This window comes from Crinia signifera, chromosome 1 (genome assembly GCF_055691185.1).
Source record: "Crinia signifera chromosome 1, ASM5569118v1, whole genome shotgun sequence".
Taxonomy (NCBI): domain Eukaryota; kingdom Metazoa; phylum Chordata; class Amphibia; order Anura; family Myobatrachidae; genus Crinia; species Crinia signifera.
In genome coordinates, this window is record NC_139217.1 from 159,291,935 (window position 1) to 159,304,428 (window position 12,494).

General features: G+C 45.8%; 1 protein-coding gene across 4 annotated transcripts in view; it reads right to left on the bottom strand.

The window, feature by feature from the left end:
* The window catches only part of PSD3 (pleckstrin and Sec7 domain containing 3), a 525,478-nt gene that overhangs the window by 407,573 nt on the left and 105,411 nt on the right, over positions 1–12,494 (bottom strand). The gene's annotated exons all lie outside the window — the stretch shown is intronic.

Below are 12,494 nucleotides of genomic sequence, written 5' to 3' on the forward strand. Positions count from 1 at the left end.
TGCATGCTACATGATGTATAGGCTAATCCCTACTGTACTCACTGCTACTGTCACTGCATGCTACATGATGTATAGGATAATCCCTACTTTACTCACTGCTACTGTCACTGCATGCTACATGATGTATAGGATAATCCCTAATGTACTCACTGCTACTGTCACTGCATGCTACAGTAGGTACAGGATAATCTGTACTGTACTCACTGCTACTGTCACTGCATGCTACAGTAGGTACAGGATAATCTGTACTGTACTCACTGCTACTGTCACTGCATGCTACAGTAGGTACAGGATAATCCGTACTGTACTCACTGCTACCCAATTCTCCTGCGTGCCGCCCGGCAGCTCCCAGGGAGGCTCACATACAATTTGGCACTTGATGCGATTTAAACGGGGAGTTTAAGGGCGGTGAGGAGCAGTGGGGTGGGTGGCAGGTGCAGCGGCAGTGCCGGTTAGGAGCAGTGGGGCGAGTGGCGGTGACCAGTGCAGCGTGCAGTGGCTATTAGAATTTTAAAATTATGGGGCAGATGTATTAAGCCTGGAGAAGAGATAAACTGGACATAAAGTAGAGATAACGTGGAAGGAGATATCGCACCAGCCAATCAACTCCCAGCTGTTATATTTCAAACACAGCTGATTGGCTGGTGCGTTATCTCCTTCCACTTTATCTCAACTTTATCTCTAGTTTATCTCTTCGCCAGGCTTAATACATCTGCCCCTATGTGTCAAATGACTGGCCGGCTTCTGATTGGCTGAGATAGAGCACTCTAAGCCAATCAGCGGCGCCAGAAGGTATGCCGTTGATCAGGGAGTGCTCTATCTCAGCCAATCAGCCAGTCATTTGACACATTATTTTAAAATTCTAATAGCCGCCGCTGCCTGCCCGTTGCCGGAGGTCGGACGTCATCGTACACGCTGCATGTCCGACCTCCTGATCTGGTCTGTTACACACGGGACCGAGAATCACATGAAATCAGGCCAAAATCGCATAGTGTATAGGCACCTTTAGAGTGAGTGGATGTGTGTGTGTATATATATATATATATATATATATATATATATAGGTGCGGTGTGGTAGGCGGCACTCTCGGACCTTCAGTAGTGTGAGGAGTTAAATGATAAACCTCACAGCCAGGTACTGATACAGCGTTCAATGTTTACTCCTGAAGACGATTAAACATCGAAACGATGTATCACTACCTGGCTGTGAGGTTTATCATTTAACTCCTCACACTACTGAAGGTCCGAGAGTGCCGCCCCACACCACACCTATCTAATCAAAAATTGGAGAAGGCACCCGGCAAGCGGCGCCAGGATTCCCAGTCTCACCTGCAGGAAGGAAGGCAGGCTGTTTTAGCGGGGCGCTGCCAGAGAGGCAGGGCGCATTTTGCCCTTTAAAAAGTGGGCAGGGCGCAGCTAAACAGCCTAGCGGGAAAAAAAAAAAATATATATATATATATGTAGGGGTGGGTTAGGGTTAGGCTGAGGAAAGGGTAAGGGGTACGCCACAAGGTACGAGGGTCAGGTACTAGTCAGTTAGGGTCAGGATTAGGCTGCGTGGGGGGGGGGGTAGTTGGGAAGCGTCTCAGTATGATAAAGTGCAGACTGCACAGTGAGGGACAGTGTCAGTGTGATAGAGCACGGGCCATGTGGTAAGGGATAGTGTCAGTGTGATCGAATGTATGCCGCAGGGGGAGGGAGCGTATCAGTGCGATAGAGCGCAGGCCGCAGGGTGAGGGAGCGTGTCAGTGTGATAGAATGTAGGCCACGGGGTGAGGGAGCGTGTCAGTTTGATAGAGCACAGGCCGCATGGTGAGGGATTGCGTCAGTGTGATAGAGTGCAGGCCGCATGGTGAGGGATTGCATCAGTGGGATAGAGTGCAGGCCATGGGTGAGGGAGGGCGTCAGGGTGATAGAGCGCAAGGTGAGGAAGTGTCAGTGTGATGTGAGTGCAGCATACTTGCCTACCGCTCTCGCAAATCCCCCTCCCAGCCCAAAGGGAAGGTGGGCAAGTCTCCCACATCACCTCTGCAGCCCCCTTCCCCGCTGCATAAAATGCAGAATTCTGCAGGGGAAAGTGGCTGTGGGGGCGGGGCTAAAATTATGCAAAGTGTGTATTTTAGCCCCTCCCCCAATCCACAGACACGCGAACTGGGGATATCAGTCTCATCCCGCCTCCTTTCACGTAGCCTCATCCCACCCCCTTTTCACTTCTCTTTGGGAATCTCCCAGAGAGGAGTGGACAAAAGTAGGCAGGTATAGAGCCCATGCCTCATGGTGAGGGATTACGTCAGTGTGATAGAGTGTAGGCTGCAAGGCAAAGGAGTGCGTCATTTTGATAAAGCAGGCCATAGAACTAGGGCTGCTTCCAGAAATTTACCGGGCTGGTTTTCAATCCCAAACTGCCCCTGACTCCAACCCTCCCTCCCTGCTCCGCAGCACTCCAGTAATAGGCACAGGGCGCTTCCAGTTTTTGTTCCAACATGGGGGGTGGGTGCCCGCAGAGATATGGGGCTCCAAGATTTCTGTTGCCGACCCTGATCATCCCTACTGTACTCACTGCTGTTGTCAGTGCATGCTACAGTATGTACAAGATAATCCCTACTGTACTCACTACACATGATCCCTACTGCAAGCTATGTAAAGTATAATCTGCTGTACTCCTATTGTAAAGAGCAACAGAATTTGCTGTGCTATATAATAAACTGTAAATATATAAATAAATAATACTGATTCACTGCACATGATTCCTACTCCTGTCACTGCATGCTACCCAAGGCCAAATGGCCCAAGGCCAAATGGTACAGTATGTACAGGATCATACCTATTGTTCTCACTGTACAGGATCCCCACTTCTGCCACTGCATGCTACAGTATGTCCAGGGTAATCCCTAATGTGCGCACTGCACAGGAGCTCTCTACTACTGTCACTGCATGCTACAATATGTACAGGAATATTCCCACTGTACTGTATTTACTGCACAGGATCCCTACTGCTGTTGCTGCATGCTACAGTATGTACAGTATGTAGAGGCTCATTTCTACTGTATTCACTGCACATGATTCCTACTAATGTAACTGCATGCTACAGTATGTGCAGGATAATTCCTACTGTACTCATTGCTCATGATCTCTATTACTGCATGCTACAGTATCCAGGGTTGCCGACTTTCAAATTCTCCTCTCCGGGCTTCTCCCGGAGAGGAGACTTTCATCACCCGTTCGTGGGCGGGGCTTGACTGTGACGTCATTAAGCCCCACCCCCATTACGGGAAATAGTCTAAATCACTGCTCTCCATGGAGGGGGCGGGGCTTCAGAAGGACCCCAATGGTCCGAAATGCATTAAGCAGGTGTTCCCGTGGCTGGTAGAATCGCTGCTTATTTTTACCTGTACTGTTTGGACTGGAGGATCCCTGGAATTTCCATCCCGAGGAGAAAGGTGTCCGAAGCCTGGAAACATCGGTGAAAGGATTCCTGTGTGTGTAACCTCCCACATGTTATCACCGGCTGGTGATTATATGCTGTTTTTAAATCTGGAAATTGTGAGTGCAAAATAAATAGTTTTTCCCCTTTGAAAAAAGGTGTTGCACTATTTCTGTTTCCGTTTTAGAGCATTCGAATATCCAACAGTTATTGAAGAATTTGGTGACCTTTTCCTATCTGAATAACTTTAGGATTGACCCAAGTTTAAAAGAACTTGTTCTACCTACGAATAAGGACACTTACCTACCATTAGTGTAAGTTATACCTGGAAAGCGCTATATGCACTGGTACTTCCCTTTTTTTGTACTCTATGGTGGAATACAATTGAGAGCGAGACTTTTTAGATTACCGCAGCTATGCTCGCAGTATCCAATTTAAAACAATGACCATAAGGTTTTCACCTCTGAAAACCCTGAGGCCAGAGAAAATAATACTCACTTGGCTGGGGAACTATGGTGGTCACACAGGCTTCTGGTGGTCTCAGGTAAAGGCCAGCTGGCTGCAGTCACATGCCAGGCGTTAGTGCCAGTAAGTGGTTAATATGATTTGACTGGGTTTTTTTATTTTTTTATTGTTATTATATGATAGAATATTTTATTGTTGCTTAGCTGCTCAATAAAAAAATAAACTGCACAGTACAGTCACTTTAGCTCTTTGTTATGTAGCATTATTGCCAATTTTTTGCATTTAGTAGTAGTAGCAGAGCTGGATTAGGGTTCCTAAGGGCCCAGGGTACTTAACACAAGGCATACATTCATCTATACACAAAGAAAAGTATCGAGCCACGGGTGGGCTGTTTAAAGATAACCAGCTGCTGTCCTTATATGCGCATGGTTAATTGACCGTTTTTCATAGACAGCATTCATACACATTATAACGCACGCAACATACATACACCAAATATACACAGAATACATAAACCCAACACTCATAATACATAAACACACAGCATGCATCATAGGTGTTTCTATAATGGGTGCAATGTGTGCAGTGTATACATGGCCTTGATCTCAGAGGGACCCCCACCACATACACTGTACCCATGTTATAATATTTACCTCAAACTAAAATTCTTGGCAAAATAGCCACTGCGAATGCGCAGTACAGCTTTAAGTCTCCAGAACATGGCAGGCACCTTGCTCATGCGCAATAGACTCTGGCACAATGCCGGAGTCTATGGCAGTACGGAGAGGAGGGGTCCCACCTGGAGTCTGCACACGGGTCCACCCCTCTTTTAAAGCGCCGATGGCATACATACATACACAGCATAAATATATACACACACAACATACATACAGATATACATATATATATATATATATATACGTATATATATATATATATAGATTTATTAACAGTTTCTTATATAGTGCATACATATTCTGCAGCGCTTTAAAGAGTATAGTTGAACACTTACATCAGTCCCTGCCCCAGTGGAGCTTACAATCTATATTCCCTACCACATGTACACACACACACACACACACACACAGACATTCTAGGGTTAATTTTGTTGGAAGCTAATTGGAGTACCCGAAGGAAACCCACGCAAACCCGGGGAGAATATACAAACTCTGCTATACCCCTTTCACACTTGCAAGCCGGGTCGCAAGCCGGGTTCTAAGTTCCGGGTGCGACCCGGCTTGCAAGTGCTTTCACACTGGCCACCCAACCCGGAATGAAGTCGGGTAAGTGGCGTCATCTGGAGGCTTGGCCCGGGCGGCGCTGGGAGATTCAGCACCTCCCAGCGGCGCATTTTCACTGCAGTGAACGGGATCTGGGTCACGCTGACCCGGAATACCCGTTCACACTCACCGCATCCCGTGTCGATTCCGGAATCTACCCAGTTCAGGACCTGGGTAGAAATCCCGGCATGCTGAACATCGGATGCGGTGACAAGACCCTTTCATACTGAGCTAAATCCCAGGTTGAAGCGCGTTCATGTGCAAAAACCCGGGATGTTTTTGCAAGTGTGAAAGGGGTAACAGTTAGGGCCATGTTGGGAATCGAACCCATGACCTGAGTGATGTGAGGCAGTAATGCTAACTATCACACCGTCCACACACAACATACATACATACATACATACATACATACATACATAACAAAAACAACATACACAGCACACAAAGCAAATATACATGCTTACGCACAACATAGATACATACACAATAAAAATATATACATACAGAACACACACACACACAGCATACATACATATACACATACAGCACATACACAGCATACATATATGTATACATATACATACATATACACACAGCATACATACACACAATACACAGCATACATACATACAAAAACACATATTAAGAACATACATACATACATACATACATACATACATACATACATACAAAAAAAAAAACCACACACACCCAGATCCACATACATACCCAAACACACATAAAATGCATTAACCAGTAGAGGAGAACAGGAGAGATGAAGCTGGTATCCAGCATGGGGGCCACATAATCCGGCTCTGTGTAGTAGTAGAAGTATCCTTTATTAATATAGCACCGTAAGGGGTCCGCTGTAATTTAACTGAACAGTATGAACAAAAAAAAAAATGGTTTACGATACAGAATATAGCAGAACATGGAAAAAATCTATAGACATCACCAGTCATAATATAATCAGCAGGGTGACATATGACACTAACCCAGGGCCTGTCCCATTTTCAGCAATTTAAGATGACTGCTGATCTACTCTACTAGTACAGAGTCTGATCCCAGCCAGCAAGTATAATGCAGACATGTGGGAGCACCCCTTGATTTAGTAGTCTTCATCTCTGTGGCCTCTAATCCCCAACAGCACACCTCCTTCAGTCCCTGGCTCCACTAAAACCTCTAATTCCTTGAACTTGACTTTCGTCGGTCCCTGCTTACTTCACCTATTCCTGTTTCCCCTCCATTTCTAAAACCCAATGACCCACCTCCTGCTCTTTCTTGTCCCAGCCTACTACTATCCCCAGCTTCTCTCTGCCTCTAATCATTCTCCCAGTGCCCCCCCCCCCCCACCACACCTCCTCCTACCCCCCCCCACACACACACATAAACACACACAGTGTGGGATCTAGCAATTTAAAAAATGGCATAGATTTAGGGGCTTGAAAGCAATGGGAACCGCCATCTTTAGATGGTGATGCCATGTAGAAGCCTATGGGCCCCTATCACACCTCCCTGCTGATAGGGATCCAATCAGATCCCCCCATTGCCCCCTGTGGCACATGCGTTACTCCAGTGGCATAACTTGAAATATTGCAACACCCCCTTCCCCGCCACCTATATACTTATGTACTCAGGAGCTGGGCTGTCAGCGATGCAGGTGGGAGCCGGGATGTCATCGCTGCGGGTGGGAGCTGGGATGTCTGTCAGCGCTGCGGGTGGGATGTCAGTGCTGCGTGGGGGTTCGCTGCGGTGGTCCCGGCTCCCCTCCTGAGTCCTGGCTTCATTCTGATGCTATGAAGAACAGACCATCACAAAATGTCCGCCCCCATACAGCAGACAGTTTCAGGGAACTGTCTGCTATATGAGGGCAGATATTTTATGATGGTCCGTCCAGGGGCGGATTTAGGGGTCAGGCCGCCCCTAGGCACCACATTTTTATCCGCCCCCTGGCCACATAGGGAGAGAGAGGACCCTTTTGGAATTTTTAAAATAGAAGGGAGGTCAAGAGGGCTGCTCCCCAGAGTTACCTCTTCCACTGGTCCTGAACACCACGCTCCTCCTTCACAGCAGCCACCGTGCGGGCAGAATGAGGGCTGAGACACCCGGGAGGCAGCAGCAGTGGCGGCAATAGCAGTGGTGGTGGGCACCGATACCCCAGACACGTGCTCCTCCTCTGCAGCAGCAGCAGTCAACAGCGGGTAGGGAGAGGGCTGAAACTTCCAGGTGGCAGCGGCGGCAATAGCGGTGGTGGCGGGCACCGGCAGCCTGGACTCAGCGCTCTTCCTCCTAAGCAGCAGCAGTCATCGGCAGGCAGGGAGATAGCTGAGATAACCAGGTGGCGGCAGCAGTGGCGGGAGCTAGGAGCCGGGCAACACACCCTGACAGGGCTGAGGTAGGGCGCTGCAGCCCATAGTGCGCCCAGGCGGACACTCTGGGAGCTCTGTATAGCCCAGAGTTCCCGGCAGCACTGAGACCCCAAGAGCCCGCTGACGCCGAGGTGCGGGATGCTGCTGCTGTGAGATGAGCCGTGCAGCACTCCGTGCACCTGCACAGCTCGCTCCCCATAAAACCAACCCTGCAGTCTGCTGCCCTTAGCATGTGCCGCCCCTAGGCCCGTGCCTCACGGGCCTAGTGGCAAATCCGGCCCTGGGTCCGTCTCCATAGCAGCAGAATGAAGCCAGGAGGGGAGCCGGGACCACCGCAGCGAATACAGGTAAAGCTGCGGGGGATAGGGGGGGGAGCATTACAATAGCACCGCAGTCCCCCAGCACCCGCACTTACACATCGCTTCCCCGCGACCGCGAGGACTGCGGTGCTATTGTTACACCACTGCGTCACTCAACACATGTGCATATAGGACTCAGGTTCCTAAACCTGGAAGTCCTATCATCACAAAGAACAGTTCCTACCAAAAGAGCTACCCTTTGTGATTTTACATTACTAGATGCTGCTATACTTGCAACCAGTGGTGGGATACATCACAAGTAAAATGCAATGCTTGCTGCATCCCGCGTTCAGCAAGAAGACATGGGTTGAGAAGGATCAATAAGTCACCACTACCCCAGCGCAGCCGTCTGCAACCAGCCCACCCAGGGGATACTGTCACTAGGTCTACAAGCATTAGTTCAACAAGCATTAGGTTGACACCACTAGGTCGACCTGACTGAAGGTCGACATGCCTGAAGGTCAACATAGGTAAGGTTGATAATCATTAGGATGACTTGGGGAAGGTCGACACTCAAAAGGTCGACATGGGGTCTTTCACTTTTTTTAGCCGACATGTGCCGACAGGCAGTTTTTCATGCCCTACCATCCACTAGGGCGTGGTGGGAGAATAAAATAGTGTGCCGAGCATAGAACCGCGAGGGGATGCGGTACTACTTTTCAGTTTCTATGTCAAATGTGTCGACATTCAGGACAAAAAAAAGTGAAAACCCCCATGTCGACCTTTTGATTGTCGCCCTTTCCCATGTCGACCTAATGACCCTGTTGACCTAATCCATGTCGACCTTCCTGCATGTCGACCTTTAGTCATGTTGACCTTAATGCATGTCGACCTACTGGTGTCGACCTAATACTTGTCGGCCTAGTTGCTGTCTATCCAATGATCCATACCCACCACACAGAAGTTTAAGGACATAATAGTGTACATATAGAAGAGGAGATTTCTTTCAACATTTTTTCAAGGTACAGTAAGAGAAAAAAATATTATTATATTTTTAATATGTATTTGGGGGTCTATATATAAAAATGTTTATATAGAGAGAGAGAAATATATACATACAATTATGCAGAAACCACAGTTTCAGAGAATACTACGCGCTCACGATGCTGTAAATGAGGGTTCCATGAGACCACATTCTGTAGTGAGGCTCCAGCCCCATTTATGGGCTCACATGTTTCGAATTTTCAAATGGAAAAGTTGTCAGGTACAGTATGTGTAAGGAGAAAGGGTCAGAGATGTAAATAGGAGGAAGGAGTGAGGTTTTTATAAGCGAGTGTGAGAAGTTGGAATTGGGTTCTGAAGAGGAAGGATACAACAGGGGAGTCACATTTATGTCTGAAGACAGAGATGAGTCAAGCAGCAGCATTGAGGCCATTAGAGTGGAGGGAGGTGGAAAACAAAGTTGCCAGATAATAGGAAATAGTGAAGAGTGATGATCTCTAATATACAGTAATATTCATTTTTTAGCAAAAAGTGAAAACTTTTTAAATTTATGTAAAGAGATATTTATAGTTTTCTAAAATTCCTCCCCTTCTCTTTAGGAAGGATTGGTATATTCCAACTGGCACACACTCTCTTTCAAATCCTTTGATTGATATTTGCATTCATGTTGCTAAAACACAAGATCGCTAAGCATAGTTTTGAATAATTTAATAATCATTTGTGTTTGTTTCAGTAGGATTGTGACACAGAGTAGGAACTTTAAATAAAATTCCAAATGATCAATAACTGCTTAAAAATTATTTAGAAAACTGTTCCTTTTTTAGGTACTTATGTATTATCTGGGCTCCCATGTTAAATGTACCCCATTTTTTGATACCCCTACTATCCAACTACGCATGGAGTTGATTTTATATAGTGTGGCGAGCGCAGCGAGCCACCGTGCCCGAAGCGTGGCGAGGGGATGCGGTGTCATAAGTAAAATGGGAGCCCAGATATTACATAAGTACCCTTTTTTATTGTGTTTTTTTTGTTTGATTGCTTGTTTTGGGTTTTTGTTCATTTCAAAGGAGTGGTGAAAAAATGTAATTATTTATTTATTTGGTATATCTGTCTGTCTCTGTTCATTCAGTGAAAGCATCAAATATGATATATATAGCAGTAGTAAAGTAAAGTAAAGGTGCGTACACACGGGGCGATATATTGCCGGGCGATATATTGCCGGGCGATATATCATCGAGCCATATATTGCTCAATGCCCCCTTTGCCCCTCCTGCGACCAGCAATTAGAACGGAGCAGAAAACGAGAGTGCGCACGCCAGTGACCATATTGCCCGCGATATTAGCAAAGATCGCTGCCGTGTGTACACGGCTTGACACATAAAATGAGTGCAATATGTTAGTGGCAGCAAACAGAGATACATACATACAACCAAGAGAACGGCAGCATGCATTTCAGTGGACAAAGATACATAGTGACATCATCCATGGCATCGTGCAGTGTGTATGGAAATTGTATGATATAGCATCCTGTTGGTCGTGCTGTTGGCTGATATAAAATGCATCTATCACCTATGTTAAGCCTCCTACCTACGCACGAGATGATAATATATATATATATATATATTATCATAAACATTAACAATATATCATCTAGTATGTATGCTCAATATTGTGAATGATGCGAACTACCGAGGATCGTTAACAACAAACCCCCTCCCCATCATTACATGCAGCTCAATCTTGAATGTATCGCCAATGACTGCATGCACGTAGGTGGACCCGATGGCATCAACAATATTGTTCAGTGATATTACTAAACTAATTGAGCATCTGCCACTATAAATATATGACTATTGTTCAGTGTGTATGCGCTACAGTATATAATTTGCCTGGGAATGCGCAGGATGCTTTAGGGGCACACCAGTGCACACCCTGTACTCCCCAATGCTGGAGTTGTTTCCAGTTGTGAACATGCAGAGCAATAAACAAAACTGGGTATTTGCAATGTGGTGCAAGGGCCTTACTCACAGAGCCCCCCATTATTGGCGTGCCTTACCCCACAATTCTTTAGGAAGGTGGCATGTTGATAAATAACCCAGTTCCTGGCCTCAATACATAACAAAGCTGTTTAATAGTACTGCACATACAGTAAACTACAACTATATATTTGCCCAAATACTTGAAGGACTATTGTTGCATTTCTTCTTTTGTGTCATAATTTCATTTTCTTGTGAGGTAAGCATGTCAACATGATCCAGAAACTCTGTGGACTTTAACTTGCACCCTCCTTATGTAAATAAGCAATGTTAAAGGTGTAGCCTAGAGTGATTAGATTGCTCCTGAAGACAGCCTTTGTTTCACTGACTCAGCCCAACTGCTCCCACTGTGTCAGTCTTTACACCTGTGCACTACAATGAAACTGTGAATAAAAATACAAAGCAAATGAGAAATGACACATTCGGCACTTATATAAATTTAGCTTATTATCCTAGTATGTACATTGTTGTGATTCACTCCATTTAACTGCAGCAAATGAAACAACCCCTTTGCCAAATGAGTGTACGGCAATGAAGTGCTTTTACAGAATAGAACAGCATGATCTAAATTATTGTTCTAAATACATTTCCACTTGTAGACCACTCTCTCTGTAAATTAACTGCAACTATAAAAAAAGAAACACTTCTGAAGCACTGACGCTCTTCTTTTCTTAGAAAGCTTAGGCTGGATACACACACCTAAAGATTCATCTGTCCAATCTGTCTGGTGAGAGCATAAATCTGGTAATGTATGGGAGCATTTGACAATCAACCATTTACTTCCAAATGCTGGAGAGCAGACAATAGTCATACCCTTTTCTAAGCAACCTGGGTTATTGCAGTGTCAACCCAGGTTGATCTGCGGTGTAAAAGCACAGCGGACCAAATTCCCGGGTCGAGCAACCCGGCATTTCAACCTTGGACACAACCATGGTTAAACACGGCTCCAACCCGGGTGTGCGGTGTGAACGGTAATTCAGGCTGAGCGATCTGGGTCCCGCTCACAATAGGGAGGAGGCAGCGCTTAGAGACAGGGTCATCTTCAAACACTGCCTCCTCCCCCACCCCCTATGATGCGCCACTGATCTGCCCCACCCACATTTGACATCAGTGACCTGATTTATTGCCAGGTCTCTACGGTAGCTTAAAGCAGCGCAAATGCTAAGCATGTATTTTGGAAAAATAAAAAAATCATCTCATGCGTAATAATGTGATTGCCATATCAGACTGACGTCAAACATGTTTATTGCAGATATCCTTAAAAGTCACATGCACCCACAAGCAAGCTGTGACTTCAGCCGTTGCTCATTTGCCCTTCTCACATAAGCTGACTATTACTGTATGCCTTTGGACAAGAGGTGTCTACTAATATTTAGCGTTTTAACAAACGCAGCCCAGTACAAATTTTTAATTTAGCATTTAAAATATAAAGACTTGCCATGTAGGTATATAGTATAGAAGGTTTCCAGAAGAAAAATTGACATTGTATAGGTGTACAATCAATAAGTCGACACATATAATTGACATGAATTAGGTCGAGGAGGTCGACCAGTTCAAGGGTGGACATGACCATGAACAACACATTTTCCACATTTTCTCATTACTTGCATGATTCCACC